Source organism: Narcine bancroftii, chromosome 10 (genome assembly GCF_036971445.1).
Source record: "Narcine bancroftii isolate sNarBan1 chromosome 10, sNarBan1.hap1, whole genome shotgun sequence".
Lineage (NCBI taxonomy): Eukaryota > Metazoa > Chordata > Chondrichthyes > Torpediniformes > Narcinidae > Narcine > Narcine bancroftii.
Window position 1 is genome coordinate 31,785,756 of NC_091478.1, and position 25,671 is coordinate 31,811,426.

General features: G+C 39.0%; 1 long non-coding RNA gene across 2 annotated transcripts; it reads right to left on the reverse strand.

Moving 5' to 3' along the window:
* Window positions 1-13,650: 13,650 nt before the first annotated feature.
* LOC138743924 (uncharacterized) lies at window positions 13,651-16,008 on the reverse strand. Of its 2 annotated transcripts, none has more exons than XR_011345116.1 (2): window positions 15,923-16,008; window positions 13,651-14,091 (listed from the first exon to the last, which is right to left on the reverse strand). It is a non-coding gene; the product is annotated as an uncharacterized lncRNA (long non-coding RNA). The 2 variants fall into 2 exon arrangements; XR_011345117.1 differs by lacking the exon at window positions 15,923-16,008 and adding an exon at window positions 15,565-15,625.
* Window positions 16,009-25,671: the final 9,663 nt, after the last annotated feature.

Genomic DNA, 25,671 nt, shown 5'->3' on the forward strand with positions numbered 1-25,671 from the left:
CAGAATGTCACAGCAAGAATCAGCACCTCTATTATCTGCATGGGTTGTTAATGTCCCTCCCAGGTTGTGATGGAACTTTTAAGTCTCTGCATTGTCCTGGCCAGATGAATCATGTAACATATTAGTTTGTGCATAAGTTCCCTGCTCTTAATCGGGGCTAGGCAGAGAATATGGGAAAACAACCTCAGCAATTAGTTAGAACATGTTACAACTGAGTTACTCACACAATATGTGCTCCACATTCATGTAGACTTCATTTTTTTCCCCTTTTGAAAATAAATAAAATGAATCATAGTCACATAACTGCATTCACCAGTAATCATTTCAAAGGAACACATTGGTTCATTTGACTTGAGGAATGTGTCGCTTCTTGACTGACTCATCAGAATTCTATGTCATTTCCATTGGCTCAATTTCTACAGAACAATCACACAACACTTCCACATTCTCTTGTACATTTCTTGCAAGAAAGGTTAAGGTTAGGGTACATTGAACACATATAATATTATATCCTGTTTTGATAATATTTCTCTTTGGCATACTATAGCTATCATTCCAACATTGTGTATTAGACTTGTTATGTAATACTGTTATAAATTATGATACAAGTTACAATTTCTTTCCCATCTCAATACCTATTTTCCACTATTCTTTCATGATTTGGCTAAACTAAGTTCCATTGTATTCTCAGTCTTCTACACATTGGGAAGTCAGACGCAGTATTTGCAGCATTGTCATGTAGTTTAACAAGAAGTTTGTGATCTACATCTCATTATTAAATTTGAGCACCCTTGTAACATTTGTGCCTTCAGTGACAATTTTAATCTCTCAGCTGCATCCGGGTACTTAAATGACCCTTTGTTTAAGCATGTGCTCCAATAGAAGTGAATAAACTTGAGATCAGTTCTCTGAAGTTTGTTCCATTGGTAAGCCATGACATGTGAAAATGAATCTCGATTCTTCTGGATCAGATGACACAGCATGTATTCCGTTGATCCATTTTGAATGATGATGAAATCTGATAAGTTATCAACTTCCTTTGTACAAGAATCAATGTTAGTCTCACAATTGGAAAAGGTGCCTGATTCAAATTCTGTACTGAGAATTTTTTTAATATACGGTATAATTTTCACAGATATTACACAGAACAACAGCTATGAAATCTTTATTAAAACCCAGTAAACAAAACATCTGACATAGTTGCCTTTTCTCGTGTTTTGAGAATGTTTAAGGGTGATTCTCGTCTAAAAATTTTTTTTCAGCACCCTTGCTATGTCCCCAGTTAGAACAACAATGCTCTGTTGAGAACTCATTTTGCCAGTTATTACACAGTTCCGAATATTCATCAGGGCATTTTGTTGGAATTAGTGTATTCTAATAGTGTTGTGTTGTATGTCCAGTCTTAGCAAATCCAAATATTAATCAGGGCATTTTGTTGGAATTAGTGTTTTCTAATAATGTTGTGTTGTACATCCAGTCTTAGCAAATCCCTGGGGATCAAGGATGGTTTTCTTCCTGTCAAATTTTTGTGGGTTGTGAGGTGACTGATGAGGCAAGTGTAGGAACCACAGATTTTTCCACAGATGAGATGGGGTGGCTGATGGCATGGGTGGGAGAATAGTTTATGAGGAAGCGCACATTGATCACACAGGACTTCTGCATCGACAGGATGTTTGAAGAACAGATGAGTGTCCACAAATGCAGAAAGCTGCAGAGCATGTCAAACCTAGAAAAATCCATCATGGACACCGGTCAGTCTCTCATCCATTGAGAGCATTGATGTGACGCGTCACCTCAAGAGGGCAGCCAACATCATAAAGGACCCTAGACCATAAATATAATCTCTTCTCACTGCTACCTTTAGGCAGAGATACAGAAGCCTAAAGCCTCGCACCTCCAGTTTCAAGAACAGTTTTTAATCCACTAATAGCTTTTAACAGCTATCCGACTCTGACCCTCCCCAAACTACCTAACCCTAACCATAAACAACTATCCAATGTCACCATTGGAGTCACATTTTTCCTTTTATTAATTTATTACATAAGGTAACTTTGATTAGGGGGAGGAGGTGGATTAGATGTAGTTTTTATTTTCTCCTTTTTTCTCTTTTTTTCACTTTTTAAAAATTGGCTTAACAGCAAATGGGTTTATCATGGTTTTACAAAGCAATTCAAATGATTGTTTATGTTTATTAAGGAATTCTTGACTTTTTTTCATCTATTTTTTTTCTTTTTTGTGTGCTTATATGTATACAAATGATTTGTTATGTGCTTTATTTTCTAAAATTCTCTATATAAACTTACATGTTAAACTCAATGAAAATATTTTAAAAAGAAAAGAAACAACTATCATCACCCAAATATATCTGAACTACTAAAACATCAGGGTTTTTTCCTGCACTAACTACAACTGGGAAGATATATTTATCTGTCCTTTTGTGTTTATCAATCTTTTTTCTATTTTGGCACATTGTTGTAATTTAATTATACTATTCTACTTGGTGTATCTAATGTGCCTGTCTAAATGCAGCAAGTGAGAGTTTCAATGCATCTGTACATTGTACTAATGTATATCAAGTTAAGTTTACTGTCATCTGTTGTACACATGACGAAAAAGCATTCTCCGGTCCTCGGTGCAAAACATGCAGACATACAGCCAGACATAACACACATGCAGAAAAACAAAACATATGCAGGACCCGTATTGAAACATATTTTAGATATATGGAATAGAATTCATATTGAGAGAGGAATTAAAAATTATCAATTACCAAAAAGTTTTTAAAACAAAATCAACTTCTTCCTTTAACTTTTTAACAATTCTTTATTTGACAATTTGTGTAGTAAAGGAATACAGAGAATAAAAGATTGTTTCTTAGGAACTTTTTTCTAAACTTTTGATCAATTAAAAGATAAATACAATATACATAATAATATAATTTTTGCATATTATCAATTAAAAATGTATTTGTGAAAGAGACTGGGAGCAGATTTGAGACTCCTTAAACAAAGTGAATTTGAAGATATAATAACAGATACATTTGTTGTTAAGAAATATATTTCTAATATGTGTATAACATTACAAGAGACTGTAAAGAAAAAAGATTTATATAAATTAGGATTAGCCATGATCTCATTGAATAGTAGAGAAGACTCAATGGCCAGATGCTCCTATTTCTTAACCCTTATTTAATCCTATTTCTTATGTTCTAACCTATAAACCAGACCTGCATGATGGTGATACCCAGCCACTCATCCCATTCCTCATCTGTCCCTGTCTCCAAGGTGTTGGGCCTTCAGCAGGACTTCTTGTTGATTAAGAAGTTCCAGGATTTAGTCCTCACATTAATGAACCAGTAATACATTTCCAAGTCAGGATATTGTATGAATTGAATGGGACACTACAGATGATTCTGTCACATAGCTTTCTGCTGTGTCTTTGAGTACATAGGTTGCAGGTTTCAGAGGAGCTGTGGCAGTAGCCTGGTTGAGTAACTGTTGTGTAAGTCTGGGCAGTGGAGTGGGTAGCTGGTGTGAGTAATTGCAATGCATCTTGTCGAAGGTACACATGCAGGCACTATACGTCAATGACAGAGGGTTTAGGGCAGTGAAGTGTGTGCGCTCCACTGGACTATTATAATCTGGAGTCTCCTAAGGAATGTTGAATTAGTGGGTATTCTGCTATGATCCTGACTTGTATTTTGTAGCTGGTGGAAAGACTTTGAGATGTCAGACATTGAGTCACTCACTGAAAGATATCCCTCTTCATTTTTATATTTTAATGGGATGATTTTTACAAAAAGGTTATCTATTTTTTTCCCTCCGAGGTGTTCTTATGGATCTTTTTCCATATCAAAGCAGCTTTTCGCTGCGATTATGGAAGAAATGCAAGTTTTCTCGGCATGGCAAACCCTTTGGAAGGTTGTTAAGCCACTACCACTGATTAGCAACTCAACTATCAATCAAAACGTTTAAACCTCAGCAGGCCCAGGTAAAGATGTTCATACCGGGTCCTACAGAATGTCAGGTCCCATTTAAGCAATTATCCACTGGCACAAGCTTTAACACATAAGGGCTGAAGTGTTGGCCAATATATTACAACAATTTTGGAAATGGATAAAGATAGTGTTGGAGTGCCATCCATAATCTTTTTAAAGGCTACCATTTAAGCTGTTCCCTGATTCGTATTTCAGAGACAATGTTGGGTCTTACGCATTTGCATTAATTCTCTTCCCCACAACATGAAGCTGTTTAGAATGACTGGAGGAAAGTTTAGGGAAGATGTCCTTATTTTACTCAGAGAGTGATGGGAGCCTGGAAATCGTTGCCAGGGATAGTGGTGGAGGCTTGAAGAATAGCACGATTCAAAAGCCTCTTGGATAGGCACATAGATGTAAGAAAAATAGAGGGTTATGGGTATGTGGTAGGGAAGGGTTAGATGGTTGTGAAATAGGTTTCCATTGCTTGGCACAACATCGTGGGCTGTACCGTGTTGTAATATTCTATGTTCTAAGAATCAGCCGCAGACCCATTCTTCTTCACAATCTTCCCAATTTCACGCAAGATAAGTACTATGCAGCAGTTGAAATTGTCCGTTATGTTGTTGGAGTTGCAAATTAGGTGCTTTTGGCTCCTAGGAAACCAACTACTCCACTTGCTCATCTATTGTTGTTTCCTGTCAGCCTGTTTTATTTTACGTTGTTGAAGGAAGTGAAGATTGCGCCTATTTAATCAAGAGGAACATAATCCTATCAATTGAGATTTATTTTTTACCCATGATCCCATACTTCACTAAAAAGTCAACCTGCTGCTTAAAATATGAGGTGATTAAGTTAATATACTCTGATAAGGAAGATAAACTAACTGTGATGTGTCTAGAGAACACCAAAAAAAACACTCATAATTGTTATCAAGGCTTTCCAGGGAGTTTCAGGATGCACTCTTTGTTTTTTCACCTGCACAGCAGACTCATGTGGTGGGCAGTGAACACTGCATGTGTCTGTGTGCAGATGGATCTTTGTACAACAGCTTTGTCTATTTATAAAGTTAGGTCAATGGATGCATATGCTTAACAAGCCCATCAAACAACAGTTCATTGTTCAGTGGTTCTCAACCTTTCTCTTTCCACTCACATACCACTTTAAGTATTCCCTATGCCATAGATGCTCTGATCAGTAAGGGATTGCTTAAGGTGGTATGTGGGTGAAAAGAAAAAGTTTGAAATCCACTGTTTTAATCGTACCTCATTGACTCGTTATGTGCACGGTTTCATAACTCCAAAGGAAATGAGCCAATGACAATTTTTCTCAAGCAAAATATTTCAGTAACAATTGGGTCTAGAGCAGTGATTTTCAACTTCCCCTCCCACTCACATACCACCTTATGCAATCCCTTACTAATCACAGAGCATTGGGATTACTTAAAGTGGTTTATGGCTGGAAAGAAAAAGGTTGAGAGCCACTGCTGTACATTATACCCTTATATATAGTCCACGCTGCTGAAGATCCAGCTGCGCTGGGTGGGACACGTCTCCAGAATGGAGGACCATCGCCTTCCCAAGATCGTGTTATATGGCGAGCTCTCCACTGGCCACCATGACAGAGGTGCACCAAAGAAAAGGTACAAGGACTGCCTAAAGAAATCTCTTGGTGCCTAACACATTGACCACCGCCAGTGGGCTGATATCGCCTCAAACCGTGCATCTTGGCACCTCACAGTTTGGCGGGCAGCAACCTCCTTTGAAGAAGACTGCAGAGCCCACCTCACTGACAAAAGGCAAAGGAGGAAAAACCCAACCCCAACCAACCAATTTTCCCCTGCAACCGCTGCAACCGTGTCTGCCTGTCCCGCATCGGACTTGCCAGCTACAAACGAGCCTTCAGCTGACGTGGACATTTACCCCCTCCATAAATCTTCGTCCGCGAAGCCAAGCCAAAGAAGATATATATATATATATATATATATATATGGAGGGAGAGTGTTTGAAATCAGTGTAACCAGAGAGATTGGGGAAGATTATTTGGTGTGTGAATGGGCATTCAGCACATTTCACTCTTCCTGTGTTTGCCATTTCAGTTTATGTGAATTTATAGATGTAATTATTACATTAACATTTATCTTATTAAAGCATACTACTTCAAAGTGTCTGAATTTTCCCTATTCATTGCATCTAGTGAAATGGCAAAGCAACTGATTGTCAAAGTGAAGCTGTGTTTGAAGTGGCCAATTCATTAGGTGAAGCAGAACCAAAATCTAATTTTCTGCCTATCTATCTTAGAGTAGTGCTTTAATTAGTTACTGACAAATGTCCTTTGGAGGAGTATTGATTTTGTTAAGGAATATTCAATCTTCTATTTATTTTCAACATATAAACAATCCCTAGGAAGTGAGCGAGCTATGAAAATCAGCAGTAGGAAACATCTGGTTTCTTTTCCTTTTAATTTTCAATATATTGTAATTTTTTTTTCTGTTATATCATTTATTTTCCCCACCCACCACTGCCCAAAACCTGTCAGAGTCCCAAAAAGAGACAGAGGCCTCACTCCTTCCTGAGGCTTCATTCAACTAGAGGTCTTCCTCCAGTAAGTGGCCCAACAGCACTGACAATTTCTAGCAGAGCTGCATCAGTTCCAGCAGAGGTTGACCATTAATGTGTGAGCCAACAAATTTAGTGCCTTGCAGTTTATTACCATATGTAAGGGTTAAATATATTTAATGCAAGCAAATTCTGTTTGTGACTTTCAAGATGTCATTTACATATTTTTTGAGTGTCTCCTAGCAATGTCTTTGAGTCAAGGTCTTACGGCTTGTTAGAGAGATTACACATGTTAGTTTTATTTATTTTGAAAGTGATAAGGAATTAGAATGTCCAACAGTTTTTATTGACCATCTAACAAACTTTTAGCACCTTCTAACAGTTTAATGGGTTGTAACAATTTATTTAAGTTTTCAAAAACTCATCTCAACTTTAGTAGGAATTTGTTTGAATGAGTCATAGACAACAACATTTTGATATCCTCCAAGCTACTATAAAGGTGAATAGTCACTGCAATTTAGTCAATAAAGAAATGGAATTTAAAACTATAGAAAGTTGGAAATTGGATTTGGAATTTGGACTGGATCGATTGGGCTCTGTTTAAAGTATTTCAAACTCAAGGAGGCACGATCATCAACAAAATTACCAAGGTCATTGAAGAAGTGGTAAGCCTTACTAAAGGATCCCTTCTGTGTGTTTATTCCAAGTTAGAACATAGATTGTGGAAACTGCCACTTGTCCTTTGAGAACAGTTTTGGATTTGGAGTTATTGTTGTGCATGATTGATGCCTAAGTATGAAGGTCGGTTGGATGGAGAATGATAATGTGGCAGCCGCCACTGAAGCTGCTTCCCCAGAGGAGCTTCATGTTGAGAAAGTGAAGGTCACAGAACTTAGAGAAGAATTGCAACAGTGGCACTTAGATACAAGTGGAGCCAAAGCTTCTCTCTTTGCAAACTGAATGAGGCAATAGAAAAGGAGAAGATTACAGCTGCTGGAAATATAAACCCCACCAGAAGTACTGCAAAAAAAATAAATAGAATCTAAGATCTGCCGCAAGGAAATGGTTGAAGATGTGCCACAGGATGGTGATGTGGAACATGGTCAATCCAGAGTGGAGACATAGTCAGATATTAAGGCAACATCTGGAATAGAGCATGATGTCTGACAAGGTGATAGCAGGAGAAGCAAAGGAGTTCTGGAGCAAGCTCCAGTGTTTCAAATACTGCATCTACACATGTAAAGGTTTGGGCTGAAATGGCCGCTCTTGAAGTAGAACGTGAATGACTTAAGGAAGAGCAGGAGGAGCAACTATGAAGAGAACAGGACGAGCTAAGGAAGAAAGAGGAACAGCTGCAAAGAGAAGAGGAGCAGCTAAGGAGGCAAAAGGGGCAACTGGAACTGAGAAAAAAAATTGGCTGTCCAAGTCGAGGGTACTAGAAGGCTCAAAGGTATCTGGTGCTCCAAGTAAATTATCTAAAGTGTAATCATGTTTTGAGGAAGGACAACAGAGAAGAAAAAAATTTAATACCAAAGAAGAGCCAGGATTACAATCACAAGACATGTAATGTCCCGAATTAGGCAGGATAAGGCACGGTGGTGCCAAATATCAAACCCCAATAATGTACCCAGTGGAGAGAAATGTGAGCCAAATACCATCTTGTGCCACTTCCATCAGGTAACAGAAATCTGGGTGGACAAAATAATGATGCACAGGGCAATATATTGTCAATCATGGGAAAACAAAATGAAATTACTGCTTTATTAGTACAACAAGAAGGTCGCTATTCCCTGCCCAAGAAGGAGATTCAGATTTTTGGTGGAGACCCACTTCAGTATTAACCATTCATTAAATCTTTTATACACAATATTGAAAGCAAGAATAAAAACATCAGAGATCATCTTTATTATCTTGAACAGTATACTAAGGGACAGTCAAAGGAACTTTTAATGAGTTGCCTACATATGGATCCAGAAAAGGGATTCCTGAAGGCAAGGCTCATTTTGGCAATGAGCATAGAATTGTGATGGCTTATATGGATAAAGCACTTTCATGGGCATCAATAAAGTGAGTGACACAAAGGCTTTACAAGCATATGCTCTCTTTTTATAAGAATGTTGTAATGCCATGGAAGATATTGACAACATGTGTGAGTTTAACATGTTTTCTAATATGTCAACCATCAGCCAGAAGATACCGAACTGGCTGAGGGATTTGTGGAGAGCAAGGGTTTGCAAACTTCAGATAAAATCTAGACTCAATGCTACTTTTTAACATATTGTTGATATCCTGGAATGGCACATGCAGATTGAAATGTACCAGGATTTGGAGATATCAAAGCTACTCCAAAGATGAGCAAAGAGGTGAAAAGTTTCAAGATGCCACCTCAAACAAAATTGAAAAAAGCATGTTTGCCACCTCCCTGGTAGTTGCGGATAAAGAAATTAAGGAAAATGAAAGTTTGTCTGCCGTGAAGAAATGTTTGTTCTGTTACGATAGGCATGCTTTGTAAAAGTGTGCACAATTGGAAAAGAAGACGCATAAGGAGAAAGTCACTTTTCTGAAGGAAAATGAAGGATGTTTTGGCTGTCTATGTAAAGGACACATCAGCAAAAACTTCAAAAAGTGACTTAGCTGTGACGTATGTTGTCAAAAGCATCCAAAAATGCTCCCTATCTTCCAGGAAAAGAAGAATACGGAAAAGGAACAAACAGCAAGAACAGAAGCAGATGAAAACCGTGCTGAAGCCTCAGTACAGACAAATGGTCTTACTAGAGCCGATGAGAAGAACTGCAGAGTTTTTATAGTCCCTGTGCATGTCAAGGTCAAGAAACGAAGTACTGCATCAGTGCATTCTTATGCATTTCTTGACCCTGGAAGCACTGCTTTATTTTGCATTATGGGGCTAATAAATAAGCTTAATCTTCAAGGAAGAATGTCAAAAATTCTATTAAGAACTATAGGTCAAGTTACGGTAAACAAATTGAAACCAGCTAGACTGGATAATAACGATTTTTGTGAACTTCCAGGAGTATACACTCAGTAGATTGTGCCTGCGCACAAAGGAAACATACACATCAGAATGGCATTGAACCATGGATGCATTTGAAAAATGTTTGTTTACGCGAAATCAACTCTGAGATGGAATTGCTGATTGGTTCAGATGAACCAAAAGTTCTGGAACCTCTAGGTATGATAAGGAGTGTGGGTGACCTACCTTATGCTTGGTCATCAATAAATGGACCATTAGGAGGAAGAAAAGAGGTTCAAAATCAGTCGGCTATTAGTGTCAACAACACATTGATTAAGCTAAATAGGGTGTGGAAAGAGTTCAAGAATGACTTTCCTGAGTGCCTCAGGGGCAACCAAAAACCTTCAAATGAAAACCAGCCCTTGGAATTGGTGACAAAAACTGCCAAGCTAGTTAATGATCATTACTGTATTGGATTACCTTTTTAAAAAAAAAAAGGGAAATATACATGCCTGATAATAGAAATGTTGTCAAACAACATACACTGAATTAAAGGAGAAGATTTAAGAAAGATTTTTTCTTTCATTCAGTCTACCCTAAGTGTGTGTCTGATATGATATTTGAAGGTTTTCAGAGAAAGTACAAGATAATATTTTGGAATATCGTGACGGCAAAAGTTAGTACTTACCACAGCATAAGGTTTTACATCTATAGAAGAAGAAACTTTGTGTGATGTTTGATTGTGGAACAACCTTCCAGAGAGTTTCACTAAATTCTCAACTCTCATAGGGACCTCATTTGACCAGTACACTGGTAAGATTCTTAACTAGATTCTGTATAGAACCTGCTGTCATTACTGCAGATGTTTAAACAATGTTCCATCAAATGAAGTCCATGACTTGTTATGATTCCTTTGGTGGCCTGATGGAGGTTACGGACAGAACATGGTAGAATTCAGAATGAGGGGACAACTATTTGGTGCGACCTCATTACTGAGTTGTATGAATTTTTCCATTGGAAAGTGTACTGAGGACAATATGGAACAATTTAGCTCTCAAGCTATAATCACCACCAGGAATAACTTCTATGTGGATGACTGTCTCACTTCTGCAGCTACAGTAGAACAAGCAATAGTTCTTTATCATGAGTTGAGAGCGATCTGTTTCAAAGGAGGTTTTCTACTTACCAAATGGATAAGTTACAATCACTAGGTATTGGCTGCCATACCTGAAAGAGAGAAGGCAAAAAAAAAAAGAAAAATTTGGACTTAGACCATGACAACCTTCCTGTGGAGAGGGTGTCAGGTGTTCAATGATGTATTTAGTGTGATATTTTTTACGTTCAAAATCATTTTGAAGGGCCGACCTCTTTCAAGAAGGTTCTATACCTCTATCAACAGTCAGTTTGATATATAATCCTCTAGGAATATTGGCACCAGTTGTCCTGACTGCCAAGAAGATCCTGCAAGATTTGTGTAGTAATAGAATTGGTTAAGATGATGAGATACCAGAATCCATTGTATGAAACTGGACATGTTGGATTCAGGATCTTGATAAGCTGGAAGTTTCAAGATTGACAGATGTTTCAAACCCACAAATTTTGGAACTGTAACATCTGCTCAAATGCATCTCTTTACAGATGCATGTGAAGCCAGTTACAGAACTGTTAGTTACCTGTTACTACATGATAACAAGGATCAGGTACATTGTGGGTTTGCAATGGGAAAAGCAAGAATGGCTCCATTGAAACCAATCACTATCCCCTGAATGGAGTTGACACCTGCTACTATGGCGAGCGGAATGGACACAATGCTGAAAAGAGAGTTGCAGATGAAATGAACAGACTCCATATTCTGGACTGAGAGCTCCAGAAATGGTTTAAAATCCAGTACAATTTCATGGCTGAGGATGTCAAGATCATCATGGACCATTCAGATGTATTAGCCCAATGCAGGAAATAGACCAACGATCAACTCTCCAAGGTGTAGCCATAAAACGGAAAGCAGCAGCCAGATATCTCCACAAAGCCTAACAGCAGGGAGAAGGAATCTTGTACATAACACCATTCACATCTCTGACCCCATTGAGAAGAGAAACACATGCCTCAGGAACTAACACCAAACCAAGATAATTATCTTCTACAAAATCACAAGAAGCCACAGCAGTAAATCCAAACATCCTCAATGTATCACTTGGACAATTTTTATTAAAGTGCGCTGCTGATTCACAGCATTTTTTGGCACAGGTGGCATTAATAACCTCACCTCTTGCTTCCAATTTTTGTGTGACTAATGGTTCTGATCCTCTCGTTCTGTGCCTGCCTCTTGCCTCCTGTGGATTCTCAGCTTCGCCAGAAGATGAGAGGGAACAAATCATCTTGGAGATTTGGTGTTGCATGGTGTGGCATTTTTAAAGGTCATAACATGATATGAACTTTAAAATAAATGTGTAGATTACGAGCAGACACATTGGCAACAAGGATGTTATGATTGGTCTCAACAGTCCTGCAGAGATGAAGTCATCAATAGATTTCTGATTCATTGTCAGAGTACAGACATAACATCACATACAATTCTGAGATTCTTCTCCTGCAGTCGAGACAGAATTACCACTTAATGGCAGTGCAAAAATAACTGTACTCAACATACACATGTGAACAAACTGTGCAATGCAGAGAGAAAAAAAAATCAATGAAGTGCAAAAGTAAGAGTCCTTAAATGAGTCTGTTGTTGGTGAATCTAATGATGGAGGGGTAGCAGCTATTCCTGAACTTGGTAGTGCGAGTCCTGTGGCACCTCTGCCTCTTTCCTGATGATAGCGGTGAGAACAGAGTGTGCTGGGTGGTGTGGATCCTTGACGATTTCTGCTGTTCTCTGACGACAGAGTTGTAGATGTTTTAGATGGTGGGGAGGGTTTTGCCGATGAAGCCCTGGACTGTGCCCACTACCTTTTGCAGGGTATTGGTGTCCCTGTGCCAGACCCTAATGCAGCTGGTCAGCACACTTCCCACCACACATCTTTAGAAATTTACCGGTGTTTCCGATGTCATACCAAACCAAACAAATATTTTGCACTTTTAGATAGCTTTTTGTGATACCTGCTGGAACATGGTGTGAGGATGAGTGCCCCACTAAAGTTAAAATACCCTACTCACTGTCATTGTTTCAGCTCACATATAAAGAGTCCACATGAGAGCTACCAGAGAGAATGGAATCCACAACCAAAACTGATTCATAGACTTCAGCAAAAGAAGGATGCTTCGAAAATAAATCAACTTAGAAGTTAAAGTTTCCATTGTGCGATTGGACAAAGTTTTAATGTGTCCTTCAATCAATGCATCAGAGGAAATTTTAATGTACTACTTTAAAAACCTTGGAGATATATCAATGCAAGGATTGGAATTTTTGCCTGACATTTACTGACCAGTCAATCTTCATGGTAATAATCAGTTCGAAGCTACCTTAGCATCTTTTCTAACTATTGATTCACGCTGCAACAAAGAGTTCTTGTTCTACATCCTTTGCTACATTTCATTGTTTGCGCAGATAGCTATATCACTAGCTATATTAGAATCTGTCAAAAGATTATGATCACAATGGACAAACAGTTTCAGAGCTCACTGTTAGTTATTTAGTGTGGAGATTGCTGTGATATCACTGTTTTAATAATGTTGTATCTGGTATAGAAGATTACTGCAGTCATTATTTCACCTTGTTGTACATAATGGGTCTATTATGAGACGCCTCCACCCACACTAAAGAGTTCCACACTGTGTAACTATTCCCTGTACTTTTATACCTCTTCTGTACTTTATATGGCAGTAACTCTTCCAGATGACACACCAAACACTGCACCTGGTGTCCTTCAACTTCCTGGAAGATTAAAAATTAAAAAGAACAAGCGTTGATAGCTTTCTTTAGCTGCTGATTTGATGACAGAATAAAAGGGCTAGTTGACAAGATTAACGCATAGATAGCAAGTAAAAAAAACCAGATAAACCATATCAGCACATGTTGGAAGCAACTTTGGTTCCATCAATTGTAGGGGGCAGCAAACGCATAAAAATAATGTTCTTTTTAGATGGGAAAAGTCACTATTTCCACTGTCAATGTAAAAAATACAGGGGCACAAACAACAGGATGGAAATTCAGAATCAGAATTTATTGTTATGATTATGGACATAACATTTCTTGTCTTGCTGCAACATCACAGGTGCAAACATTGCCATAAATTAAATTAAAAAAAATAAGTTAGTGCATTAGTGATTCTGTGTTCTGTGGTTCATTGACCATTCCAAAATCAGGTGGCAGTTGGGAGATGTTTTTGTTTCACTGGGTGTTTGCCTTCAGGCTCCTGTAACTCATTCCTGATGGTAGCAGTATGAAAAGGGCATGGCCTGGGTGGTGATGGTCCTTGACGATCTTTTCTCCAGACCATCTCTTGTACATGTCCTTAATGGAGTGAAGACTGATGCCCTCGGTGGTGCTGGCCCAGTTCACAACTCTCAGTAGTCTTTTCCTGTCCTGTGCATTGGCACCTCCATCCCAGACAGTGATGCAATCAGTCAGTTTGCTCTCCACGGTACACCTGTAGAAATTTGCAAGACTCTTTGTTGACATACCAAATCTTCTCAAAACTCATGAAGCATAGCTTCAATAGCTCCGTTATTGTATCGACATGGTTGAACTGTGTTCAATGATTATATGGTAGCCAGGATGAAACTTAAGTAAGGACTTAGGAGAGCTAAAAGGGGGCACAAGAGGGGCTTAAGTAGGATTAAGGAAAACCACGTCATGCTATACACATGTGAAGAACAGAAGGATGACAAGAGTGAAAATAGGATCACTTATGAATAAAGGAGATAGAGGAGGTCCTGAATGTGTTCACCAGAGAGAGGGAATTTGGTCAATGTGAGAACAAGACTATGTGTTTGAGCATGTTGAGGTTAAGAAAGAGCAAGTGCTGGATCTTTTTAAAAACATGAGGATTGATAAGTCCCTAGGACCAGACAAGATAAACCCCAGGTTAAATTCAGGACATGAGGAAAAAGATTGCTGAGGAATTACCAATGATCTTTGCGTCCTCACTGGCCACATGTCTTATGGTGTAAGATTGACAGAGCTAGGGCTTTTCTTGTTAGAGCAGAGAAGAATGAGAGGTGAGAGGTGAGTTAAGAAAGGTTGACAGGTTTATGAGAGGCCTAGATAGGGTGGACCTTTATCCCGGGGTGAGACTATCAAATACCAGGGGACATTTGTACAAGGAAAGGGGAGGAAGTTTAGGGGAGACGTCAGGGGTAAGTCTCTGCACAGAGAGTAGTGGGTGCCTGAAATGCATTGCTAAGGGTGAAGATGGAGGCTGGTGGTGGTGGAAGCTGGTACAATATGGACACTTAAAAGACTCTTAAACAGACATGGATGCAAGAAAAATAGAGGGTTATGGGTGTGATATAAGGAAAGCTTAGTTTGTTGAGTAGGTTTATAGAGGTAGGCTCAACATCATGGACAAAGGGGCCTGCACTGTGCTGTGAAGTTCTATGTTCTATGAAGTTAAAGCTTTCATTTTTTAGCCAAAGTAAATGTTAGTTATGCAGTGTTTTTAACTTATTTGAAAATATTTTATAGTACAATAGGCAAGTTAAACACTTTCAGTTCATTGATCTGCACACTCCCCTCTTTAAACGCCCTTATCTTCAAAAGCCATCATGCCTGCCTGTTTATTCTCCTACACTAAACAATGCACATAATATAATTTAGCACTGATGTTTTAAATATTAACAGCACAATTGTTTTTTTTAAATTTACAGCTAAATTATTGTTTTAGGTTCAACACCAGCCCTAATTGTTCATCTAACAGAGCTTTATCGGTAAATAACTTCACAATGAATAGATCAACAGTTCCAAGTTATGAAAAGAAGTAGCAGTTAATTGCAACACTTCAAACATTCAAAGTTGATTATCTTCAACAGATATTAATGGTTGCTATTTCCTGAAACAAATGTGTTGGAAAAATGTTCAGATTCCAGCAACAGAATTTCACAAATGTTTGTGGTGTACTTACTCTTCATACAATCAGTCATCAGCTCTAACCCAGTAGTTGGCCTCTTACTTCTCAGTCAAGAGGTTGACTGGAAGGTGCACTCCTCAGAGATAAGTTCAGTAGGAGGGGCATGGTACTTTGGCAGAGGAGCTGTTCTTTTGGAATGAAACATTGACCTCAACCAATGATAAAAGATGTAAAAAGAGCCCATGGCACTATTTACTCGAAGAAGACGGGAGCTCACCACACTCTCTTGGGCTAATATTTATTCCTCAACCAACATCATCAGGAGCAGAATTTTTGAATATTAATCAGAAATAAAACTCAGAAAGTCCACTCTCATTATTTGGAACATCTTGTGGCTCAGTACTTTACTCACCAGGTGATGTTTTCCATTCTCCTTTTAAATTCCTTGGGGCCCCGGTTCATGCGGTCCTTTAAACTCACTGGAATTACACTTCCCATTATCCCTTGAAATCCATTTAAGCCCTTTAAATGCCCTTTAAATATACGGATCTTTCTGAAAAATTTATTTTCCATGTAACATTGAGTAAAAAGTGAATTAGTAGTCTTTTGAGGCACTCACAAATAACAAGGTATAGTTCAGACAATCTGCCCGTCCATCGTTACTAAGATCTTCAATGTCCTACACCCTCAGCTGGAAACCTAGCTAGTCCACGATCCAATTGATGAGTATTGATGACCAACAGTAAAGGCAGAGAGTAGTGGGTGCCACTGCTCAAGTAAGATAACAGAATGCTCAAAAGTTATATAAATTAACAGGTCTGACCAAACTGGCGTGCTCAGTTTATTTATATGTCTGTTCATGCTGTAGCCTGTGTACCACTAGGTTGCAGGCCACTTTAATGGCCCAATGCCATTATACACACACTTTCCCTTATCTCTACACTCATGCTGCTGAATCCAACACAATGACTGTCTCCCACTCTAAGTAATTATTTTGTAGAACCTACAATTCTGTGGAATTGTTTATTTCATACGCATTCTTTTTCCAGTCTAACCAGAGCACAGAGATAAATCTGCCTTCGTTTCTCTTATTTTTTAACAGTGAAGGCTAAATAGCATTACCGAAGATCTCATTAAAATTGTCATTAAAATGTTATTTTTCTCTCACTCTTAGTTAGTAGCATTCTGGCCTCAGATATCAGAGGGTTGTAAGATGAAGCACCGTTCCAGAAACTTAAGTGGCGTATTAGTACAGCCATGGGATCAGGTGCACTGTCAAAAGTATAATCTTCCAGATGAGACATTAAAAGTCTCACATCTCTAAAGACTGCAACCACCACACCCTGCGGAAGAGCAGTGGCATCACTAATGCCGGCTTCTGGATGGCAGAGCTTCAATGCACATGTACCAATGTCAGGATTACCCTCAGTTCTACAGACTAATGTTGGAAAATCTGCTTAGATCCCACTACAGTTACAGAAACCTGGCTTAATGCTTTCTCAAGGACACAGCATTGCTCTTTTACAACCAAAGATTGTGATCTATGGCGTACTGTTTTGTGAATATTCACTCCGTTAAGTAATGCCAACTATCAAGTTGTGGTGTCTGCATAACTTGATAAGCCACAGTATATTGCTTTCCAAACTGTACTGCATGTGAAACATTCATATTTCTTTCAGTAGTTTTCCATTTTGTTTTGGGTTGAAATCTATTTTTAATGAAATTATTCTTCTTTATTCAAATCTAAAAGGAACTATGCTCTGTTTTTATTATATTTTGTTTGCTTGATTTAGATTCATTAATAGGAAAAACTTGTGATTTGTTAATCTAATTATCTTCCAAAAACTTTGAATATTGTGCAAATTTTATATGAAAATTTTCAGCACCAATTCCTTTGTTATTTAATTAGTATGTCCTTTAGAGACACAATCAATTTGTGATTTCCCTTTCTTGTGGTCAAATTTAAATTTAGACATACACCACGGTAACAGACCATTTTGACCCACGAGTCCATACCGCCCATTTTACACCCAGCTAACCAACAACCTCCGGTACATTTCAAACGGTGGGAGGAAACTGGAGCCCAGGTGGAAAACCCACGCAGACACGAGGAGAACACACAATCTGCTTACAGACTGCACTGGATTCGAACTGCGGTCCCGATTGGGGTATTGATGCTAAAGTCTTGGAGTTTGCTGATAGTTTTTGAGGGGATGATGGTGCTTAAATTAAATTAAAAATTAAAATTAAGAACATAGAATAGTACAGTCCCTTTGGCCCTCAATGTTGTGTTGACCCATATAAAACTTCTCCAAGATCAATCTAACCCTTCCTTTCCTCACAATTCATAATGCCCTCTCTTGGTCAGTGTAAAAGACCTTGTCTATCTATCAGATTTGTGACTTTATCAAAATCCAACATTCGCAGGTTCGACTAATTATATCCTCTGAAAAATAACTCCAACAGATTTCTCAAACACAACTGCTGGAGGAACTCAACATTTCAGGCAACATCTTTGGAGGCAAAAAGAAGGTCAATATTTCAGATTGTGACCCTGCACCAAGAATGCTTCTTCTCTTTGTTTAATGTAAACTATGACACAACAGCAGTCGGGCTCATCAGCAACAATGAAGTATGGAGAAGAGGCAGAAAATCTTGTGAAATGGTGAAGAGTAACAAACCTGATTTTCAATGTGGACAAGTCGAAGGAGATGATCATGGACTTCAATAGTTGTCCTGCATATGTATTGTTTGTTGTATGTGTGTTATGCCTGGTTGTGTATCTGTATGTTTTTGCACTGAGGACCAGAGTATGCTGTTTCATCAGGTTGTACTTGTACAATAAACTTGTCTGAAGAGAGTGCACAAAATCACTGAGGACCCCTTCCACCCTGCACACAGCATCTTTCGGATGCTTCTGTCGGGGAAGAGCTAGAGGAGTATCAGAGCCAGCACCACCAGGCTGAGGGGCAGCATCTTCCCACAGGCAGTGAGAATGCTGAACGACCAAAGGAACTGCTCACACTAACCATCTGAGGCTTTCATATGTAGGAAAAAAAAATCTATTTATTTATTTATTGGTATAGATGAAATAGTTGTCCTGCATATGTATTGTTTGTTGTATGTGTGTTATGCCTGGTTGTGTATCTGTATGTTTTTGCACTGAGGACCAGAGTATGCTGTTTCATCAGGTTGTACTTGTACAATAAACTTGACTCTAGCAACATATAGGGCATGGTCTTATGTAGTAGGTTGATCCTCTCCTGTCTGTATCCAAGGATGATATGTGGGCTGCCTTCAGGGGAGTGGATTGATGGAAAGCATTCACTCTGGCAGAGTTCCCAGCCGAGTATTACAAACTTGTACTGACCAACTTTCCCATGTATTCGCAGATGTCTTCAACATCTCACTCCAGCAAGGCATGGTACCCACCTGTTGGAAACAGGCGTCATTCATACCGAGAGTGTGGTAACCTGCCTTAATGACTTTTGACCAGTAGCACTTATATCAACAGCGATGAAATGTTTTGAAAGACTGTTGTTGAAGCATATCAGCTCTTGTCTGAGCGGCGACTTGGATCTGTTCCAATTTGCCTATCATAGCAACAGATCTATGGCAGATGCTATCTCACTGGTTCTGGAACATGTGGACAACAAAGATGCAGACATCAGGATGCTCTTTATTGACTACAGTTTGGCATTTATCACCATCATGCCCTCAAAACCAATCAGCAAACTCCAAAACCTAATACTCAACATCCAGTGTTGTAATTGGATCCTGGATTTCCTCACCTCCAGACCACAATCAGTGAGGATTGATAAGAGCATCTCCTCCACAATCTCCATCAATACCTGAACACCATTGGGCTGCATTCTTAGCCCCCTGCTCTACTTGCTCTATGTCTATGTGGCTCAGTACAACAACAACACCATCTACAAATGCACTGATGATACTTTGGTGATGGGTTGTATAAAAAGGGCCACTGAGTCAGCGTACAGGAGGGAGAGTGATAACTTGGCTGAATGGTGCACCTTGCACCAAAACCAAAGAGCTGATTATTGACTTTAGGAATGGAACACCAGAGGTGTACAATCCAGTGATCATTGGGGAATCAGAGATGGAGGGGGTGAGCAAATTTAAGTTCTTGGGACTCACTATCTTGAAGTATCCATCCTAGATCCAACACACAAAAGATATCATGAAGAAAACACATCAGCATTTCTACTTCCTCAGGAGTTTAAGGAAGTTTAGTATGACATCAAAACCTTGGAAAATTTCTACAGAGGTGTGGTGGAAAGTGTGCTGACTGGTTGCATCACAGTCTGATATGGGGACACCAATGTAATGCCCTGCAAAAGATAGTGGTCACACCCCAGGACATTATAGGCAAAACCCTCTCCACTATCGAGAACGTGCATATGAAATGCTGCTGTTGGAGAGCAGCAGCAATTATCAAGGATCCACACCACCCAGCACACGCTCTGTTCTCGCTGCTATCATCAGAAAAGAGGTAGAGATGTCACAAGACTCGCACCATCAGGAACAGCTGTTATCCCTCCACCATCAGACTCCTCAACAACAAACTCAATTAGGAGCTGCTTTCAGGTGGAATAGCTGGGAGAATGTGGCACTGGAGCCAGCTGCAGGCGTGTGTGAAGCGATATTCAGGTGGCAGTGCTGAAGGCGCTGTTCTGGCACCTGAAAGGTCCGCAGCGAGGAGAGGCACCGCGGAGCAAATGCTGGCTCCTGTTGATTGTGACCGCCGTCCCACCCGCTTTCAGGTGCCTGGGGGAGCGCTCGGAAGCGGAGAATACACCTACCCGAGGAGGGTTGTGTAAGTACTCCTCAGGTCAGGGTTCTCCGCTTTCAGGTGGCATCCCAACAGTCACATTCGGGTATTTTAGGCGGCTTTACATTGGGGTTTTCTGGCCACCTGAAAGTGGCTAGGGATTCATTTAAGGACTCTTACACTTTGTTATTTTTCTCTGTATTGCACAGTCAGTTTGTTTACATTTCTTTATCTGTGTACATTTCTTTATTTGTTTACATGTGCATATTGTGTACAATTTTTTTTGCATTAGCAATAAGTGGTAATTCTGCCTCGCCCGCAGCAAAAAGAATCTTGGGGTTGTATGTGATGTCATATATGTACTCTGACAATAACTCCAAAAACTGAATACTTATTGGTCACATAAACATGACATGTCCAATATCTCCTTTGGATCATATATTTCTGCAACCCTATGATTCTCCTTTCTAAAATTCTCCTTTTCTATGCTTTTTTTAAACTTTTGCATATCCCCCAAAACTTTCCCTGCAGTTGGCAACCACTCCTGAACTATTCATTCCCTTCACCCTCCTCTTCCCTTATGATTTTCTATAAAACAATTCTCTGTATCCAATCAACTATGGCGGTGCATATCTCTGTGAGCGAACTGGCCCTGTTTGTACCGTCGCGCTGGCGGGGCAGCTACAGAAGATGGCACTGTTAGGGCTTGCTCATTGCTTCGTGGCTTAGGTCACAACTTGCGGCCCAGGCCACGTGATGGCATCACTGCTGCGCGGGACGGAACTCCCGTTGGCCTTAAAGGGGCACGCGCGAAATTCAAATAAAGAGTTCTACTGGAAACCCCATTGAGTCCAGTGGTGTTTTCTGTGTGTAGCAGTCGCTACACATCTTTCATTTTTCATAATATTTCATTCCCATTTTGCCCTCTCATGCTTTTGTGAAACTCTTGATGTATTTTCACATTTTTTTTCTGCATTAAAGATATTTTATCAATGCTTGTTACCAAAAAATTAGATAAAGTGCGTGGCTTCCTCAGTGCTTTTCAACCTAATATCCTAATTAATCAAAAGAAACTGAAAGATATACAGCTGGGCCTGTGGTAGAGCTTTTATTGATTCTTTAGTCACTTATTATCTTTTTCAGCAGACAGTTTATGTTGGCAAGAAATGTGCCGTCCTTTTCCTGTGAATGATAAACACTGAGAGAAACTTGTTGTATTTCACAAATTATGAACCCATTCAGCTCTTGGCAGGAAGCTCTGGTAGCTTAAAGGCCAAAAACAAACTTCAAAGAAGAGTAACTTCGAGAAATCTTAATGTTATTTGGAATGCGTATGGAAAGGATTTTATCTGTTTTTAACACTCGCTATTGAATGTGTGTTTCCTGATTAAAGGAAAACCTGATTTATCACAATAATTTGTACACAAAATTGATGACCTATGTAGGTACATAGGTTGAAAATAAGTGTGTTTTTTCTAAAACTCAAGTGTTGGCACAGCCAGGTCAACTTAACTGAAATAAAGAGAACATCTTTCCTGAAACAAAATATGAAAGAATTGTTTGTTTTCTTTGTTATTTAAAACCTTCTCACATTCGTTTGGATCAGTGATTTGAAATATGCACAGTAGTTACAAAAAATGCATCTAATTGCAAAGTGACCTGATTTAAAGTCTAAATGGGCTGCCACTTGAGATTCAAGCTCCCTTTATTATCATGTACATAAACTTTTGTTTGCTATAAAGCCGCACAAAGAGACACCCCCACCAGTAAGTGAAAGGGACGCAAATAAGTCCCTTCAGAGACAATGAGTGTGTGTGGATTTGCCTCCTGTGCCAAGTGTCCATGGACTTGCCTCTTGGGCTCCCATCACCTCTACAGCTGAATGCCCTCCTATTTATTTCCATCCGTGACCCCGAACTTCTAGTTCTGAACTCCTGATGTGATCAGGAAATTGCGTACACCCATGGCCCTTGGGGAGCCATTCTCGCCATCAGCACCCTCATGAATCACTCCACTTTTCAAGTTCAACTATGTCCCTTTTATTTTTGCACTTGTTCTAAGCGGTATTAGCTATTTTATGACATCTTTTTAAAAGTGCTGCTCTGAGAAAGAGAGTGATATAGTAGTTAAATGACTGGGAGAGCATGACAAGATTCAAGTTTCCCAAAATGGAAGCTGAGGAATTTAAATTCAAATCTGGACATGTATAGACAACCAACACCTTGTCCCCAGGGTGGGAGTAGCAAACACCAGAGTACTACTGTACAAAGTTTAGAGGAGACATCAGGGGTAAGTTTTTTTGTAAAGAGCTGACAGGCCCTGGAATGCAGTGCCAGGGGTTGTGGTGGAAGCTGGAAAAAAAGGGGGATTTTCAGAAACTCTTAGACAGGCACATGGATGAAAAAAAATAGAGGGTTATGAGGTAGGGATGGTTTCATTTTTTTCATTCTATATAGGTTGGCCCAACAAGATGGGCCAAAGGGCCTGTATTGTGCTGTAATGGTCTATATTCTATGTTCTATCACTAATGGCAACTTTGAAGCCACAAGGGTGTAATTAAAAACCTATCTGAGTCACTAGTTGATGCCCTTAATAATTCTGGCTCATACATGACTCTTAATTATCCTTGGAAACTGGTGAGCTATACAAGGGGTAATTGTTGGTCTGATGGCACATAGAATGGATTAAGTCATGATATGAATAAATGCAAATAATAAATGGAATAAAAATTGTTACTATAAACAATTCTGCATCAACCAGAGTGAAGTATATATCGGGGTATACTTAACAATGTAAATTTATTTGGAACACAGTCTATTTAAGAAACTGAATTTATGAAAGAAATAAAAGAAATGTGCCTCAGTTTAACCAGATTAGTTTTGTTAGTAAAACTGAGATTAGAGAATTGTTACAGCCAAGTTATGTGCATTATTTCAAACCTGGACCTGTGTAGTCACCAGGCTTGATTAATTCATTGAAGTTTCCACTGTCTTGCAATAACATCTTTACCATGTTCAATCTTTAATGAAATACCTTCTTTCCAAAAGTGTTGTCCCTGGCTGGCAACCAAAGTTTGCTGATTATGTAATTGGACCAAATTCTAGTATCTCCTGATGTGACTTGAAAGGATCTGGTGACATAAATTTTAACCAGCATTATGAATTTCACAGCAAAGGACAAAGTGTTTCATTGCAACATCTTGTTTACAAGTAATGAATTTGAAATTGGCACACACAATGGTTGTAATTTTGAAAAACGCCTTCACATTAATGGTTGCAGAAATGCATATTTGCCACGTTGCACATAATTGTAAATAATCAATTCCCTTCGGGGTGAAGTCAGAGACATTTTTAGCCCAAGGTTGTGTTACAAAATTGCTATAATGCAAAATAGATCTTCTTCTGAGAAAAAGACTGTTTCACTGACTAATTATGATAATAACATCTGAGTTCTATTTGGTCAAGTCTAATTCTCCATTCTTCTTGGGATTCTCTGTGTGAAAACCTGATTAAATCTAGAAATAAATACTTGGTATCAGAGAAGCAATAAAACTGAAAAATCTCGGAAGTGCCAAATAAGGAAATAAAACTTCTTGTTCAAGCCCAATGGTTTCATTTTAATTTGGAAATGATTATCAGCACTTGGCAGCAGATAATTTCATTTTAAAAAATAGGTAAATAATATTTTTAAATCAATAAATAAAAGGATGCAAGATTATTTAGATCTTCAGGAGTTTCTGGTTTAATTTTTATGTGAGAAAATGCAACATAAATTTTAATGTTTCAATACTGTGTTCAATAGACCAGATAGTTCCTTTCAAGTGTTGCAGCAATCATGCTTACAGTTGTAGCTAATAGGATATGTTATCGTAAGCAGGCCCATGCAGGAAATTCTGTTTATCATTTCCTTCCAGTTGCACTTTTTTTTGGGACACAAACAAGCACCATCAGATTATTATCAGAAAGCATACCTCTACACAGTCAGCTCATCAAAACTTCTTTCTTCTATTAGAATCAGAACTTGGGATGGCTACCATGTTATTGCATTTTCTATCAGAATAAAAACTGCAAGGAACTTTGCTGCTTTCACTGTGATTACTGTGGCTGGCTAAATAAGCTATCAAGAATTAATAAACAATCCATTAAATAACAATGCAATTCTGCATCTAGATGATTTAAATGTTAGACTGCATAAGAGTTACATCCCTACAATTTTGCAATTTCACCGATTCACTATTTAAAATATCCTTAGAAAAAGATAAAAATAAGAATAAATTAGATCCCGTTGCATAGATCAGGAATTAAAATAAATGCCTTCTGCATCAAATTGCAACTTTTCTTTGTCCATTAGATGCGGGAAATAACCTTTGACAAGAAAACATACTACTCATTCAAATTTTCCATTGGCTAAATCAGGAAGGTTGCTCTGTGGGAAACCGAGACTCTCATATTTCAGATCAGATTTCAGATTTATTGTCAGAGAACAAACATGACATCACATACAACCCTGAGATTCTTTTTCCTGTGGGCAAAGGAGAATTACTAGTTACTGGCAGTGCAAAAAAAATGGACTCATTGTACACATGTAAACAAAGAAAAAAATCAATAAAGTGCCACAGTAAGAATCCTTAAATGAGTCCCTGATTGAGTTTGCTGTTGAGGAGTCTGATGGTGGAGGGGTAGCAGCTGTTTCTGAACATGACGGTGTGAATCTTGTGGGATTGATACCTCTTTCCTGATGGTAGCAGCAAGAATAGAGCATAACACATGCTCTATGGTGGCATGGATCCTTGATGATTGCTGCATCAAGGATGCTGGAGAGGGTTTTGCCTGTGAAGTCCAGGGCTGTGTCCAATACCTTTTGCAGAGATTTAAGCTCAGAGGTATTAGTGTCCTCATACCAGACCGTGATGACACACTTTCCACCATACATCTGTAGAATTCTGCCAGGGTTTTAAAGTTATACCTTACGCAAACTCCTGAGGTGTGTTGGGTCTAGGAAAGATCCTCCAAGATGGTGACTTCCAAATATTTGCTCACCCTCTCCACCTCGAATTTCCCCAATGATCTCACCTCTGGTTTTCCCTTCCTGAAATCAACAATCAGCTCATTGGTTTTGGTGACATTGAGTGCGAGGTTACTGTCGGTGAACCATTCAGCCATGTTTTCAATCCCCCTCCTGTATGTTGACTCATCGCTCCTTTTTAAACAACCCACTACAACGATACCATGGTATCGTCAGCATATTTGTAGATGGTGTTATTATTGTATCGAGCCACACAGTCATAGGTGTATAGTGGGTAGAGCAAGGGTCTAAGAACCTGGCCTGTGGTGCTCAGGTGCTGATGGAGATTGGGGAGGAGATGTTCTGCC